Source organism: Mustela putorius, unplaced genomic scaffold, assembly GCF_011764305.1.
Source record: "Mustela putorius furo isolate JIRA1106 unplaced genomic scaffold, ASM1176430v1.1 tig00000281_pilon_pilon_pilon, whole genome shotgun sequence".
NCBI lineage: Eukaryota > Metazoa > Chordata > Mammalia > Carnivora > Mustelidae > Mustela > Mustela putorius.
This window is the reverse complement of record NW_025421343.1, coordinates 6,590,003-6,608,287: the sequence shown is the minus strand read 5'-3', so window position 1 is coordinate 6,608,287 and position 18,285 is coordinate 6,590,003. Positions and strand designations below refer to the sequence as shown.

The following is an 18,285-nucleotide window of genomic DNA, read 5'->3' as shown; positions in this document are numbered from 1 at the left end:
TTTCTAAGTTTTTGTTTGTTTGTTTTAAATCTTGCTAGACTGTCCCTTTTATAAGCCTTTTAAAACCAAACAGGAGCAAACTTTTGTTAGGGCTTTTATTGTCTGTGCCCATTGACATTTACAAGTTACTAGCTTTTGTAACACCAAGTCTGCAATATATAAAGAGAAAAGAAAACCCACAGACTTCAGCATTGTTATTTCCTGGATGCCGAGTTTCCTTGCCAGTCTGCCTTCTTCTCTCCAGTGTTTTTTTACTGTAGTTAGTAGAAAGAGTAGAGAATTTCTTCTCCACTTTTTAGGAGAAAGAAGTCTTTGCTTATTCCTTTTAATTTTGTTACCAAGGTTTTAAGTGATTAATTTCTAAGTCATCTGGATTATATCTTTAACTGTCTGGTTTCCTGGCTGCTATTATTTTGGTTTTTTAGGTTACACTGCATTTTGAAATTCTTGTATTTCTGGTGATGTACTTTTGATGCCACAACTTACGTATTATAGATTGAAAGATAAATAAATGTGTATATGTGTGCATGTGTGTGTGTGTGTGTGTCCCTCTTCCCCAAATTGTGTTGATTCAATTGTCTTATAGCTCTCTGATGCAGAAGAAAACTCTGTCATCAATATGTATATATGTACTTATATATGTATATGGTTCAGTGTGAATTGGATATGTGTCTGTCCTTCCAAAAATACTTAGAAAATTTTATTTGTTTTCTTTATTCATGACATTCAAGACTTCCTACAGGAATAGTATAAAGTTGAGATGCTCTCTGTATTTATGTTGCATGGTAGATTTCAAGCTATCATATCTCCAGATTCAAGTGTTCATTTACCCCAGAAAAATTCATTTTATTACTTCTTTTTTTTAAAAAATTAAGACTGGGGTGATTTATTAATCTTGTTTTTTTTTTAAATTTATTTTATCACTTCTTGATCATTGATTTTCATTTTGTTCTTGACTTCAGTCTGTACTGCAAATTGTATTTTAGGGTATATTCCATGTGCCTTCTTTGCTCTCATAATTTATATTCTCTTTTTCTTTTTTCTTACGTATTTTGTGAAACATTTCTTAAAATGGACATTTAATTTACTCATGTGGGTTTCTATAATATCCAATATTCTGTACACTCCCTCCATTACAGGTTTTACATCCATTATCATGTTTTTCTTCTGAGGTGAAAATTTGTTTCTGTGAACAGCTGGCACAAGAATTCCTCTTAGAGAGAAAACTCTTTTGAAAAATATTTTGTGTATGTGTGAGAAGCTAAGGGAATGCTCAGGAAACAGGAATGATTGCTGAATTGTAATTTGTGAGAGGCGCAGTGGAGAGAATCAAGGAGGTTATGGATAATTCTGAGACACTCATCATGGCTTTCTGGTGGGGCTCTAGCACATTTTCAGCATACAGATGTTTGATTAATCAATTTTATTAATTTTTGTCTGTTTGTTTGAAAAACGGAAGGACTAAGTGTCCTGTTTTATGCTAAGGTCGATGTGTTAGGGCCAGTAAATAATGTAAGACACAGGAGAATGTAGTCTTCTTAGTGTTAGCATAGATCCTTGGGAAACCCTTGGACTTCCAAGAGCTATGGAATTGATGGGGAGAGGAGAACAATCAGATGCAGAAGAAATTCCAGGCCATTTTTCGAAGACTTAAAAGCCAGAAATGGACCAATACAGAGGAAGACTATGTGAAGAGAGAGGGTGACGATGACCATGAACAAGGAGGAAGTCCTCAGAAGAAATAACCTAGCCAACACCTTGATCTTTGACTTCTAGTTATCCAGAATTGTGAGAAGACAGATTTCTGTGAAAGCCACTTCCTAGCCTCCCTAGCCTCTTCAACAAAAGGTGATGGTGTTGTTCCCATCTAAGATATAGGTGATGATTTTTGTTTGTTTTTTCCTGGTTCTCCATTCTTTTGGCTCACTATAGTTGCCTGTTTACTTTTAGTTTCAGTGTTTTTGTTTTTGTTTTTAATCTTGCTACATCACTGCACTTAATGCTTCATTGAAATTTCAGAAAGGTCATTTTACAGATTGGGTTTATTTTGGTTTTAATCAGTTATACACAAAAGAAATGGGAAGCAAAATGTTTATATTCACTCTGATTTTCTTTTCCAATTCAGAGACCCTCTAACCTGAAGAGTCTTAACTTAGGGAGCTAGGCAATCGTAGCAGAAAGCATGGCATTGTTCCGTCTCCATTTTGATTGCATTGGTAGAATTTGATTAGGACCTTGCTTCTATTCTCTCAGAGGCTCATTTAACTCTACTTATTAGAGAAACAAAAAAAAACCCCAAACCTCTTTACCTCGCAAGTCCAGCCTCCTTAACTACATGCAAGGAGCAATATATGCCAACCCAGGATTGTTTCAGGCATCTGTGACCTTCCCCGAGGCTGCAGTTGTATCAAGATTTATACCTCCCATCTTTTCCAGTGACTTCTCATTCCCAATCCCAGACATTCTAAAATAAGAGTGCATATCTGTTGGAATCTGCTTCACATACTTGAGGGCAAGAGTTGTCTTGAACTGGTGAATGGTGAGTTCTTGACTTATGACCTGGTCTAGTTGTTTCTGTATTTTTTCTTGCCTTAAGTCCTCAAAGTTTCTTACATATTATTATCCATCAGAAAGTATGTGGGAATATTGACATTTTAAAAGCTTTTCTTTTGAATTAACTTAATTATGCCTCTAAGCCCCCATTCTACCAGGCTGATAGAAAATTTAATCTCAGAAATTCTTATATTTTCATGATTACCATACATCCAAACATCACCTTTAGAGACACAAGATCTTCCTGGACTTTGTTGTGTGCTGTAATAGTGAGGGCTTTGCCAACAAGATACTATGCATCCATACACCCATTAGCCGTGAAAAAGTCCACTGGGTGAATGCATACAGTGGAGCCAGTTACAAGTCAAATAGTGCCTCTACTAGTAGTTGTGCCCACATTGTATGTTATATAACTTCTTTTGCCTCAGTTTTTTCATCTGTCAAGTGTAAATTCTATTAGGTGATCTCAGAATGTTTTTGTGAGGATTAAATGAATAAATGCAGGTGAAGTTATCCAAAAGTGCCTCACACACAGCAAGCTCTAGACATGTGTTTGATACTGTGTTCCCTTTAGGTCTTGCCTTCTTCCTGGGTACTATGGTTTCTCAAGGACATAGATTAGTCAGCCCCCTTTTCAACTGCAGTCTTTCCCTTCTAGTTGCTTCTAAATTCTCCTTTCCCTTCCATTTCCCTCAAAATTCTAGGAATCCTCTTTGCTAAGCTTAAAATTACACAAAAGGAAAAGATGCACTTTTAACTTTTATCTGGTCACCCAAAATCCATGCCAAAAAAAAGCTAAATCCCAGCTATTTTCTGGATATAGAAGGAGAAGGGTATATCTACAGAAAACATATAAATATTATCCCGCCACACATGATCTAAGCCTTTGATCATTTCACCTGGAATGTTGGAGAGAACTAGAATTTGAAGTCTATTTGTTTAAGCCTTTTTCTTTGTGAAAAGATTTCAAGGTTGTCTGGGTTTTAAAATCTGCTAACTGGAGTACTATAGAATTTATGATTTCTTCAGAATTATAGAGAAATTACTTTTACTATATATATTAACATAATATTAATAAAATTATAGTAATACAGAATTGAAAAGGGGGCATATTCCACCTATAAGGAAATAAAGTATATAACCTACTTACACAAAACTAAAAAGACATACATCAAGCTTTTCACTTTGGGTTTACCTATTCATTATTAAATGTGTCTATAATTTCATATTACTTAAGATTTTTTATTACTTGTGATTTTTTATTAATAGTGCTTATATAGTTATATAATTATATAGTTATATAAAGTTTGACATTTGAGCTTACTCCATGGATTTCAGGTTCAAATCGTACTTAGAATTGATTTCTAGGAAGCATGTAATTGTTTTTATTCCAGTTGGATAGGGATCTAAAATAATTATTTTTATTTGGTATCAATATTTTATGTCCATGCTTTACAACTATACAAACTGGTTTTGTGCCCATATTTTAATTTGCAATGAATATATGTAAATATATATCTATACACAACACATATTTTTGTGTTCATGGTTTTATTTTACAAATGAATGCATACATGTATATTTTATATATTTATAAAAACAGTTATGAATGAATAAATCATGGGAATAAAAGGGACACCATGGGAATATAGTCAATGATATAATAACATTGCACAGTGACAAATGGTAGCTATACTTGTGAACAGAACATAATGTATAGCAAAGTTGAATCAATATATTGTAGACCAGGTAATAAAGTCATTTTGTGTGTCAACTGCATTCAAATAAAAAATTTTTAAACTTATGTATACATAATTTTATAAATATAAATATACAAAGAAAAGTATGTATATGGATTTACATATAAATAGTATATTTATATAATGTATATATAAAACGTTTCAGCAATTTTCAAAAATTATATTTGAATATCTAATATTTGTTTTTGGTGCCCTAGAGTAACCAAATTTCAAAAGAAAACAGTCTCCAAAGTTAAAATAATTTAACATATTGATATACATAATATATTTAAATTATATATCATGTTATTCTAAAATTGATATGTTAATTTTATTAATATAATACATATATCAGTATAACCAATTATTGATATAAATTATAAAGTACATTAATGATGAATATAAATTATAAAGGGTATTGATTTATAATTAATATAAAAACTATCATATGACAAACTGTTTTATAGGAAGTACTGAATATAAAAACACAGTTTCTTCCTTTTTTTTTTTTTTTCTTTGAAGATTTCATTTAGTTATTTGACAGAGAGATAGCACAAGTAGGCAGAGTGGCAGGCAGAGGGAGAGGGAGAAACAGGCTCTCCAGTGAACAGGGAGCCCGACATGGGGCTCCATGCCAGGACCATGGGATCATGACCTGAGCCAAAGGCAGATGCATAACTGACTGAGCCACCCAGGCGTCCCAAAAGCACAATTTCAAAATATTAATTAATCTTAATTTTTGTTAGCAACCTTTTTTTTTTTTTTTAAGAGAGAGAGCACAAGGCAGGGTTATAGGGAGAGAGAAAGAGAGAGAGAGAATCTTAAGTGCAGAGCCCAATGTGGGGCTTAATCTTAAGACCCTGAGATCATGACTTGAGCTGAAATCAGGAGGTACAACCTTAATCAACTGAGCCACCTAGGTAGGCATTGTGGGCAACATTCTCAATTACAGATGTAAACCTAATAGTTTTTGTTTAGTATTACCCATGCATATATTTTTGGAAGAATACATTATTCTGACAATTTTGTGCTGTTCAAAATTTTTTCTGTAACTTCTTAACCATCATAGATGTTGGCAGATTAACAAGAGCACTGGGAGATGTGGTAAGCACCTAAGTTATAAAAGCTCAGAGCCCGCTTAGATTTATTACGTGGTTTGTAACTTTCAGGCACAGTATCTTCAAAATAGCAATGGATTCTGCAAAGTAATTCTATTCTGAATGTTATATATGAAGAACAAATAGACCTATTATTCCTAAAATACCTGTCTAAAAGATACCATTGCTAGAAACTAGAAAACAGAAGGAAGGTTTTTCAGGTTTCTAAACAAAAATAAAGAGGAAGTGTTTCAACAAGCCATACACTGGTATGGTTCTGTGATCATTCAACTCACCTACATCAAGTTACAAATGAATAAAAGTTGCAGGTATTCAATTTGTGCATTGCATATTTCCCACTCCTCAGTAAGTTATATTTTGTTTTAACTTCAGGTATCATAATAATTCATTAATTGAAATGATACTAATTTGAAATGTATTTTTTTTTTAAATTTAAATTGGTATTTCAAGAAAAAACAAATTTTAAAAAATCAACAAATACATATTTACAAATCATCCCATTAGGCAACAGTTCCATAACCTCAAAGTTTTTTAATTTTTTTTTTAATTTTTTATTTTTTATAAACATATATTTTTATCCCCTGGGGTACAGGTCTGTGAATCACCAGGCTTACACACTTCACAGCACTCACCAAATCACATACCCTCCCCAATGTCCATAATCCCACCCCCTTCTCCCAAACCCCCTCCCCCCGGCGACCTCAGTTTGTTTTGTGAGATCAAGAGTCACTTATGGTTTGTCTCCCTCCCAATCCCATCTTGTTTCATTTATTCTTCTTCTACCCACTTAAGCCTCCATGTTGCATCACCACTTCCTCATATCAGGGAGATCATATGATAGTTGTCTTTCTCTGCTTGACTTATTTCGCTAAGCATGATACGCTCTAGTTCCATCCATGTTGTTGCAAATGGCAAGATTTCATTTCTTTTGATGGCTGCATAGTATTCCATTGTGTATATATACCACATCTTCTTGATCCATTCATCTGTTGATGGACATCTAGGTTCTTTCCATAGTTTGGCTACTGTGGACATTGCTGCTATAAACATTCGGGTGCATGTGTCCCTTTGGACTACTACATTTGTATCTTTAGGGTAAATACCCAATAGTGCAATTGCTGGGTCATAGGGCAGTTCTATTTTCAACATTTTGAGGAACCTCCATGCTGTTTTCCAGAGTGGCTGCACCAGCTTACATTCCCACCAACAGTGTAGGAGGGTTCCCCTTTCTCCGCATCCTCGCCAGCATCTGTCATTTCCTGACTTGTTGATTTTAGCCATTCTGACTGCTGTGAGGTGATATCTCATTGTGGTTTTGATTTGTATTTCCCTGATGCCGAGTGATATGGAGCACTTTTTCATGTGTCTGTTCGCCATCTGGATGTCTTCTTTGCAGAAATGTCTGTTCATGTCTTCTGCCCATTTCTTGATTGGATTATTTGTTCTTTGGGTGTTGAGTTTGCTAAGTTCTTTATAGATTCTGGACACTAGTCCTTTATCTGATATGTCGTTTGCAAATATCTTCTCCCATTCTGTCAGTTGTCTTTTGATTTTGTTAACTGTTTCCTTTGCTGTGCAAAAGCTTTTGATCTTGATGAAATCCCAGTAGTTCATTTTTTCCCTTGCTTCCCTTGCCTTTTGCGTTGTTCCTAGGAAGATGTTGCTGCGGCAGAGGTCGAAGAGGTTGCTGCCCGTGTTCTCCTCAAGGATTTTGATGGATTCCTTTCGTACATTGAGGTCCTTCATCCATTTTGAGTCTATTTTTGTGTGTGGTGTAAGGAAATGGTCCAATTTCATTTTTCTGCATGTGGCTGTCCAATTTTCCCAGCACCATTTATTGAAAAGGCTGTCTTTTTTCCCATTGGACATTCTTTCCTGCTTTGTCGAAGATTAGTTGACCATAGATTTGAGGGTCTATTTCTGGGCTCTCTATTCTGTTCCATTGATCTATGTGTCTGTTTTTGTGCCAGTACCATGCTGTCTTGATGATGACAGCTTTGTAATAGAGCTTGAAGTCCGGAATTGTGATGCCACCAACGTTGGCTTTCTTTTTCAATATCCCTTTGGCTATTCGAGGTCTTTTCTGGTTCCATATAAATTTTAGAATTATTTGTTCCATTTCTTTGAAAAAGATGGATGGTACTTTGATAGGAATTGCATTAAATGTGTAGATTGCTTTAGGTAGCATAGACATTTTCACAATATTTATTCTTCCAATCCAGGAGCATGGAACATTTTTCCATTTCTTTGTGTCTTCCTCAATTTTTTCATGAGTACTTTATAGTTTTCTGAGTATAGATTCTGTGTCTCTTTGGTTAGGTTTATTCCTAGGTATCTTATGGTTTTGGATGCAATTGTAAATGGGATTGACTCCTTAATATCTCTTTCTTCTGTCTTGCTGTTGGTGTAGAGAAATGCAACTGATTTCTGTGCATTGATTTTATATCCTGACACTTTACTGAATTCCTGTATAAGTTCTAGCAGTTTTGGAGTGGAGTCTTTTGGGTTTTCCACATATAGTATCATATCATCTGCAAAGAGTGATAATTTGACTTCTTCTTTGCCGATTTGGATGCCTTTAATTTCCTTTTGTTGTCTGATTGCTGAGGCTAGGACCTCTAGTACTATGTTGAATAGCAGTGGTGATAATGGACATCCCTGCCGTGTTCCTGACCTTAGCGGAAAAGCTTTCAGTTTTTCTCCATTGAGAATGATATTTGCGGTGGGTTTTTCATAGATGGCTTTGATGATATTGAGGTATGTGCCCTCTATCCCTACACTTTGAAGAGTTTTGATCAGGAAGGTATGCTGTACTTTGTCAAATGCTTTTTCAGCATCTATTGAGAGTATCATATGGTTCTTGTTCTTTCTTTTATTGATGTGTTGTATCACATTGACTGATTTGCGGATGTTGAACCAACCTTGCAGCCCTGGAATAAATCCCACTTGGTCGTGGTGAATAATCTTTTTAATGTACTGTTGAATCCTATTGGCTAGTATTTTGTTGAGTATTTTCGCATCTGTGTTCATCAAAGATATCGGTCTATAGCTCTCTTTTTTGGTGGGATCCTTGTCTGGTTTTGGGATCAAGGTGATGCTGGCCTCATAAAATGAGTTTGGAAGTTTTCCTTCCATTTCTATTTTTTGGAACAGTTTCAGGAGAATAGGAATTAGTTCTTCTTTAAATGTTTGGTAGAATTCCCCCGGGAAGCCGTCTGGCCCTGGGCTTTTGTTTGTTTGGAGATTTTTAATGACTGTTTCAATCTCCTTACTGGTTATGGGTCTGTTCAGGCTTTCTATTTCTTCCTGGTTCAGTTGTGGTAGTTTATATGTTTCTAGGAATGCATCCATTTCTTCCAGATTGTCAAATTTATTGCCGTAGAGTTGCTCATAGTATGTTCTTATAATAGTTTGTATTTCTTTGGTGTTAGTTGTGATCTCTCCTCTTTCATTCATGATTTTATTTATTTGGGTCCTTTCTCTTTTTCTTTTTGATAAGTCAGGCCAGGGGTTTATCAATTTTATTAATTCTTTCAAAGAACCAGCTCCTAGTTTCGTTGATTTGTTCTATTGTTTTTTTTGGTTTCTATTTCATTGATTTCTGCTCTGATCTTTATGATTTCTCTTCTCCTGCTGGGCTTAGGGTTTCTTTCTTGTTCTTTCTCCAGCTCCTTTAGGTGTAGGGTTAGGTTGTGTACCTGAGACCTTTCTTGTTTCTGAGAAAGGCTTGTACCGCTATATATATTTTCCTCTCAGGACTGCCTTTGTTGTGTCCCACAGATTTTGAACCGTTGTATTTTCATTATCATTTGTTTCCATGATTTTTTTCAATTCTTCTTTAATTTCCCGGTTGACCCATTCATTCTTTAGAAGGATGCTGTTTAGTCTCCATGTATTTGGGTTCTTTCCAAACTTCCTTTTGTGGTTGAGTTCTAGCTTTAGAGCATTGTGGTCTGAAAATATGCAGGGAATGATCCCAATCTTTTGATACCGGTTGAGTCCTGATTTAGGACCGAGGATGTGATCTATTCTGGAGAATGTTCCATGTGCACTAGAGAAGAATGTGTATTCTGTTGCTTTGGGATGAAATATTCTGAATATATCTGTGATGTCCATCTGGTCCAGTGTGTCATTTAAGGCCTTTATTTCCTTGCTGATCTTTTGCTTGGATGACCTGTCCATTTCAGTGAGGGGAGTATTAAAGTCCCCTACTATCATTGTATTATTGTTGATGTGTTTCTTTGATTTTGTTATTAATTGGTTTATATAGTTGGCTGCCCCCATATTGGGGGCATAGATATTTAAAATTGTTAAATCTTCTTGTTGGACAGACCCTTTGAGTATGATATAGTGTCCTTCCTCATCTCTTATTATAGTCTTTGGCTTAAAATCTAATTGATCTGATATAAGGATTGCCACTCCTGCTTTCTTCTGATGTCCATTAGCATGGTAAATTCTTTTCCACCCCCTCACTTTAAATCTGGAGGTGTCTTCGGGCTTAAAATGTGTTTCTTGGAGGCAACATATAGATGGGTTTTGTTTTTTTATCCATTCTGATACCCTGTTTCTTTTGACAGGGGCATTTAGCCCATTCACATTCAGGGTAACTATTGAGAGATATGAATTTAGTGCCATTGTATTGCCTGTAAGGTGACTGTTACTGTATATGGTCTCTGTTCCTTTCTTTTTTTTTTTTTTTTTTTTTTTTTTTTTTTTTTTTTTTTTTTTTTTTTTTTTTTTTTTTAAAGATTTTATTTATTTACTTGACAGACAGAGACCACAAGTAAGCAGAGAGGCAGGCAGAGAGAGAGGAGGAAGCAGGCTCCCTGCTGAGCAGAGAACCCGATGCGGGGCTCGATCCCAGGATGCTGGGATCATGACCCGAGCCGAAGGCAGAGGCTTTAACCCACTGAGCCACCCAGGCGCCCCTCTCTGTTCCTTTCTGATCTACCACTTGTAGGCTCTCTCTTTGCTTAGAGGACCCCTTTCAATATTTCCTGTAGAGCTGGTTTGGTATTTGCAAATTCTTTCAGTTGTTGTTTGTCCTGGAAGCTTTTAATCTCTCCTTCTATTTTCAATGATAGCCTAGCTGGATATAGTATTCTTGGCTGCATGTTTTTCTCGTTTAGTGCTCTGAAAATATCATGCCAGCTCTTTCTGGCCTGCCAGGTCTCTGTGGATAAGTCAGCTGCCAATCTAATATTTTTACCATTGTAGGTTACAGACTTCTTTTCCCGGGCTGCTTTCAGGATTTTCTCTTTGTCATTGAGACTTGTAAATTTTACTATTAGGTGACGGGGTGTGGGCCTATTCTTATTGATTTTGAGGGGCATTCTCTGAACTTCCTGAATTTTGATGCTCGTTCCCTTTGCCATATTGGGGAAATTCTCCCCAATAATTCTCTCCAGTATACCTTCTGCTCCCCTCTCACTTTCTTCTTCTTCTGGAATCCCAATTATTCTAATGTTGTTTCGTCTTATGGTGTCACTTATCTCTCGAATTCTCCCCTCGTGGTCCAGTAGCTGTTTGTCCCTCTTTTGCTCAGCTTCTTTATTCTCTGTCATTTGGTCTTCTATATCACTAATTCTTTCTTCTGCCTCATTTATCCTAGCAGTGAGAGCCTCCATTTTTGATTGCACCTCATTAATAGCTTTTTTGATTTCACCTTGGTTAGATTTTAGTTCTTTTATTTCTCCAGAAAGGGCTTTTATATCTCTCGAGAGGGTTTCTCTAATATCTTCCATGCCTTTTTCGAGCCCAGCTAGAACCTTGAGAATTGTCATTCTGAACTCTAGATCTGACATATTACCGATGTCTGTATTGATTAGGTCCCTAGCCTTCGGTACTGCCTCCTCTTGTTCTTTTTTTTGTGTTGAATTTTTCCGTCTTGTCATTTTGTCCAGATAAGAGTAAATGAAGTGGCAAGTAAAATACTAAAAGGGTGGCAACAACCCCAGGAAAATATGCTTTAACCAAATTAGAAGAGATCCAAAATCGTGAGTGGGGAGAAAGGGGATAAAAAGAGGTTCAAAAAGGAAGAAAGAAAAAAAAAAAAAAAAAAAGAAAAAAAAAAAAAAAAAAAAAAAAAAAAAAAAAAGAAAAGAAAAGAAAAGAAAAGAATTTTTTAAAAAAAAGAAAACACCTAAGAAAAATGTAAAAATATATATATATATATTAGATAAACTAGTAAAAAATCGTTAAAAAAAGAAAAAAGGTAACAGTTAAAAAAAAATTTTACCCGAAGGCGAGAAAAAAAAAAAAATGAAAAAGAAAAAAAAATTAAATTAACTGCAAGACTAAAAAAAAATCACAGGAAAAAAAGCCATGAGTTCCGTGCTTGGCTTTCTCCTCCTCTGGAATTCTGCTGCTCTCCTTGGTATTGAAACCGCACTCCTTGGTAGGTGAACTTGGTCTCGGCTGGATTTCTTGTTGATCTTCTGGGGGAGGGGCCTGTTGTAGTGATTCTCAAGTGTCTTTGCCCCAGGCGGAATTACACCGCCCTTACCCGGGGCCGGGGTGAGTAATCCGCTCGGGTTTGCTTTCAGGAGCTTTTTGTTCCCTGAGCGCTTTCCGTAGAGTTTCCAGAGGACGGGAATACAAATGGCGGCCTCCTGGTCTCCGGCCCGGAGGAGCCGAGAGCCCAGGGCCCCACTCCTCAGTGCGCCCTCAGAGAACCGCGCCCAGTTACTCCCATCTGCCTGACCTCCGGCCGCGCTCCGAGCTCACCGAGCCTGCGACCGGTTCAAGGTAACACCGAGCTGCGAGCTTACTGTCAGCTCTGTCTCTGTAGCCGGCTTTCCCGTTCCAATACCCGCAAGCTCTGCGACACTCAGACACCCCCGATCCTTCTGTGACCCTGCGGGACCTGAGGCCACGCTGACCCCGCGTGGGCTTCGCCCCGGTTTAGCCTCTGGAGCGATGTCCCTCAGCGGAACAGACTTTTAAAAGTCCTGATTTTGTGCGCGGTTGCTCCGCTGCTTGCCGGGAGCCGGCCCCTCCCCCCGGGGTCTATCTTCCCGTCGCTTTGGATTCACTTCTCCGCCAGTCCTACCTTTCAGAAAGTGTTTGTTTTTCTGTTTCCAGAATTGCTGTTCTTCTTCTCTTCGATCTGCCGATGGATTTTCAGGTGTTTGCAATCTTTAGATAAGCTATCTAGCTGATCTCCGGCTAGCTGAAGCAGTCTCAGCTTGCTACTTCTCCGCCATCTTGACTCCTCCTCCCGAAATGTATTTTAAGTGATTATTATATTATTAAAAACAATGTATGACATACTTCTACACTTCTGTAATCAAAATGTTTTGTGCACACCAATCAATATCATTTTTGAAAATCTCATCCTATTAGAAGGTTTATTTAGAAAATGCAGTAAAAATTGCATTGATTAAAATAGTGAAAAAGTAATTTTAAAAATACTTTGATATCTGAGTAATAATCCATTGTGTGTATATACTGCATCTTCTTCATCCATTCATTGGTCGATAGACACTTGGGCTCTTTCCATAATTTGGCTGTTGTCAATAATTCTGCTACAAACATTGCGGTACATGTATCCCATCAAATTAGTATTTTTGTATTTTGGGGTTAATACCTAGTAGTGCAATTGCTGGATTGCAGGATAGTTTTATTTTTTTAACTTTTTGAGGAACCTCCAAACTATGTAAGGGTCCCCCTTTCTCTGCATCCTCTCCAACAACTGTTGTTTCCTGTGTTGTTAATATTAGTCATTCTGAAAGGTGTGAGATGATCTCTCATTGTGGTTTTGATTTGTATTTCCCTGATGATGAGTGATGTGTCTGTTAGCCATCTGTATCTATTCTCTGGAAAAATGTTCTATTCATATCTTCTGCCCATTTTTACCTGGAATATTTATTTTCAGAATATTCCTCAGTCATAAAAAAGAATAAAATCTTGCCATTTGCAATGATGTGGATGGAGCTAGAGAGTATTAAGCTAAGTGAAGTCAGAGACAAAGACAAATAAATACCACATGATTTCACTCATATGTGGAATTTAAGGAACAAAACAAACAAGCAAAGGGGAGAAAAGAGAGAGAGGCAAACCAAGAAACAGACTTTTTTTTTTAATTTATTTTTTTTTTTTAAGATTTTATTTGTTTATTTGACAGAGAGAAATCACAAGTACACTGAGAGGCAGGCAGAGAGAGAGAGAGAAGGAAGCAGGCTCCCTGCTGAGCAGAGAGCCCGATGCGGGACTCGATCCCAGGACCCTGAGATCATGACCTGAGCCGAAGGCAGCGGCTTAACCCACTGAGCCACCCAGGTGCCCGACTTTTTTTTTTTTTTAAAGATGTTATTTATTTATCAGAGAGAGAGAGGGGGAGAGAGCGAGCACAGGCAGACAGAATGGCAGGCAGAGGCAGAGGGAGAAGCAGGCTCCCCGCTGAGCAAGGAGCCCGATGTGGGACTCCATCCCAGGACGCTGGGATCATGACCCGAGCAGAAGGCAGCTGCTTAACCAACTGAGCCACCCAGGTGTCCCAAGAAACAGACTTTTAACTATAGAGAACAAACTGATAATTACCAGAAGGAAAGTAGGTGAAGGGGTGGGTTAAACAAGTGACAGGGATAAAGGAGTGCACTTGTGATGAGCACTGGGTATTGCATGTTAATGAAGAATCTCTAAATTCTACTCCTGAAACTAATATCATACTGTGTGTTAACTAACTGGAATTTAAATAAAAACTTGGTAAAAATACTGTAAAAACAGTAATTGATGAATATAAGTATAAAACATCACATTTTGCAAATGCTTTTGTATAAACTGTCTTAATTATTGCCTCTGAGAACAGCCCCATCAATTCATTCAGAGGTGTCATATTTTTATTGATAGAAAGGAAATTAAACAATGGAAACAATGATAATGATAATATGTTGTGTATAGGTAAAGAACTTTTGTAAAAAATATTTTATTTGATCACCCTATCTATGTGATGCAAGCAAGGATTTTGATATTGATTTTTAAAGTGGGAAAGCCAAAAGCATGATGTTTAAGGAAGCTTTGTATCATAGAGCTCTCTGTGATGATGGGAATGTCTACACTTGTGCAGCCCAATTCAGTAGCCACTAGACTCATATAGCTATTGAACACTTAAAATGTTTAATATGAACGAGGAGTGAAATATTTAAGTTTTTAAAGATTTATTTATTTATTTGAGAGAGAGAGCAGGAGAAGGGGCAGAGGAGAGAGTCTCAAGCTGACTCAGCACTAAAGCAGAGCCTGTCACAGAGCTTAATCTCTTAACCCTAAGATTATGACCTGAGCTGAAACCAAAAGTTGGACTCTGACTGACCGTGCCACCCAGATGCCCCAATTTAATTTTAATTTTGGCAATTTGAATCATAATGGCTCACAGTGTTTCCATTTATATAGTGCTTTTCTTATTTACCTTTGTGGTGTATGTATATGTGAGAAATGGAGCTAGATTTGACTTGTACCTTCTGAGTCCTTCTGTGATACTGACCATATTATGGAGCTAGTGAAGTACCTTGCCTAATTCCCAATTTATGGGGAAGCAGAGATTAGAAAGCACATTTGGATGGACATGTCTTCTAATTGCTAAGCAATTCAATTGTAGAAGAATATAAGAATATAAACTGTTGACCAGCCACTGAATCTAATGAAATAATATATTTTGTCATTTGAAAATGTTTATGTCTAGAATCACACATATTTCAAACTGAAGGAAGATTTGCCTACTCATCACTAAAGTTGACTCGTTAAACCAGGCATTAGCAAAATCCAACGATGATAAATAATTCAGCCTAGGATTTACAGAGAATTTAGTGGCATTTAAGATTAATGAAACTGGCTGATCATGTTTTGTGGTTGACCAATGTAGAGTTCTGGGAATTAGTAAGGACTGGATTTTCTCTTATGAGATTCTCTTGTGAGAGTCCAAATGTTGCTTCACAGCCCCAGAGTTCATTCAGAAACTAGAAATAGGGCACCTGGGTGGCTCAGTGGGTTAAAGCCTCTGCCTTCAGCTCAGGTCATGATCTCTTCCTACTTTGACTGAACTCTTGAGGGGCCCCAAGTCCCAGAAAACCCAGCCAAGTTAAGCCCAGATTCTTGACCCACTTAAATTGTAAAATTATAGTTTTTTTTAAGTCATTAAATTTGAGGATGTTTTGCTACATCAAAATAGGAAATTACCATACAGCAAATGCCATTGAGTGAGACCAAAAAAAAAAGGCAGAGGGATGCTAAAGGATTATGCGAAATTTCAAAGAAAGGAACAATCTCTGAGGGTAAGGAGACAGGCAGAAATAATCCCTAAAAGGTAGAACTCAGCATGTTCCTAATGTTAGTAATTACTGATGTTCAGAATAATATTTTGGGGGAGGAAAATAAAAACCAACTACATTTATTTTAAACACATTTTGTCATAGCTTCCAGCATCACCATGGACTGGTCTACACTATTTCTTCCTCAGAGCGAACTAGCTCTCAATTTAGCTGATGAGATTATTTTTAAATCTACATATAATATGTGTATTTGGAGTTTTGAAGCTGTGGAATGAGAAGGAGTGGAAAGAATCAAAGCAGTTTTCTCAATCATTAGTAGAGATATCTATTTCTACTTTCTTTTTTTTTTTTTTTAAGATTTTATTTATTTATTTGACAGAGATCACAAGTAGGCAGTGAGCCAGGCAGAGAGAGAGGGAGGAAGCAGGCTCCCTGCTAAGCAGAGATCCCAATGTGGGACTCAATCTCAGGACCCTGAGACCATGACCTGAGCCGAAGGCAGAGGCTTTAACCCACTGAGCCACCTAGGCACCCCTCAACTTTAAATTTTTTAAGGAACCATCATATTGTTTTCCACAGTAGCTGAATAATTTTATATTCCCATAAACAGTGCACAAGAGTTCCAATTTGTCCCTATCCTCACCAACACTTCTATTTTCTCTTTTTGCTTTTCTTTTGGGTAGTAGCTATCCTAATGAGTATGAGATGGTATCTCATTGTGGTATCTCATCACAGTGAGATGGTATCTCATTGTGTTTTCTTAATGATTAGGGATGCTGAGCATCTTTTCATGTGCTTTTGGCCGTTTTTATATCTTCTTCAGAGAAATATTTATTCAAGTCCTTTGCCAATTTTTTTTTAAAGATTTTTCATTTATCTATTTGACAGAGAGAGATCACAAGTAGGCAGAGAGGCAGGCAGAGAGAGAGAGAGGAGGAAGCAGGCTCCCCGCTGAGCAGAGAGCCCAATGCGGGACTTGATCCCAGGACCCCGAGATCATGACCTGAGCCGAAGGCAGCGGCTTAACCCACTGAGCCACCCAGGCGCCCCCCTTTGCCAATTTTTAACCATACTTTTTTTGTCCTTGAGTTGTAATTCTTTGTATATTCTGGAAATTAATCTCTTATCAGATAGGTGATTTGCAGATATGTTCTCTTACTCCCTAAATGGCCTTTTCACTTTGCTGATTGTCTCCTTTGATGTACCAAGTATTTGATTTTCATGTAGCCCAAATTATTTCATGTAGCCCAAAATAAATAATTATTTAATTATTTAATTAATATTAATAATTTATATTAATAATATTAATTAATAATTAATAATTAAATTAATTATTAATAATTAAATAATTATTTGGTTTGGGCTACATGAAAACTTGCCTGTGTTTCTGTTGTCATATCCAAAAACTCATTGTCACTTATTTTTGTTGATGTCAATACTATCCAAAGCAATCTGCAGTTTCGGTGCAATCTCCATTGAAATCCCAATTATTTTTTTCACAGAAATAGGATAATCCCTCCTAAAATTCAAGTGGAATTTCAAGAGACCCTGAATAGCCAAAATAGTCTTGAAAAAGAACAGATTTGGAGGTGACACACATCCAGATTTCCAAACTTATTATAAAGCTACCATGATCAAAACAGTGTGGTACTGGTACAAATACAGACATATTAAAGACCAATGACTAGGATAGAGTGCCCCCAAATAAACCATTTTCATTGGATCATGGTACAGAGTTTCTTGGGTTTCCATCTGTGTTGTAGCCTTGTGACCTCAATAATATGTGTTTCAGAAAATTTTATATTTTGTAGTCCATTTGTTTTCTCTTGTTATATTGGGGGTTAGGCTTTTAACAAATTTCTGTGTCTCTGGTAGAAGCAAAACTCCTGCATTAGTACTAAATAGCAAGAATGACAAAATTTTCCCTGGTATCGCTAATATACAACTACAGTAGAGAACCCTAGAAACTTGAACAACATGCATAGCCTTTAATGGTGTGGTTTTGATCCTGGGTACTGATGAAAATCCCTAACGTATGTTTTTTAAGAATATTGATACCCAGGTACTGGCCTCCAGAGATTCTGGATGAACTGGTCTCAGCAGAGCTTCAGCCATAGATATTTATTAAAATCTACCTTTAGATTCTGATTTATAGCTAATGTTAGAATCGTTGTTCTAATCAGTCTAATTGGTAAAATAAGTGAGTGAAGTAACAAATTTCAGCATACGAACCATGATATTCTTAAATCTATTATAATTACAAATTCCTTTGAAGATACATACTTTTAAATCCTACTTCCTACAGGTAACCAACCAAAGTCACATTGTTTTTATACTCGGAGAAACATATTCTGCCTGAGGCCGTATCCAAACCAGATCGTGTGAGATCATTACAGTGATTTTGTTTTGTGAGTTAAGGAGAGAAGTATCTTTTGCAAGAAGTTAAATTAGCCCCTTTAGGATCTCCTAATATCATGGTTGGGTAGGCCATCAGCTGAGGTTCCTTTGAAGAGTCTGAACAGAATGTTAGAAATAAGGAAACCACAAGGACATAAACATTTATTATATGATCTGGTTTTTCATGACCCAGTTCAATAGATTTGGCTATTA

At 36.7% G+C, this 18,285-nt stretch overlaps 1 protein-coding gene across 2 annotated transcripts in view; it reads left to right on the top strand.

Moving 5' to 3' along the window:
• LRRTM4 (leucine rich repeat transmembrane neuronal 4) overlaps positions 1-18,285 on the top strand; it is a 710,220-nt gene that overhangs the window by 264,623 nt on the left and 427,312 nt on the right. The window lies entirely within an intron of this gene.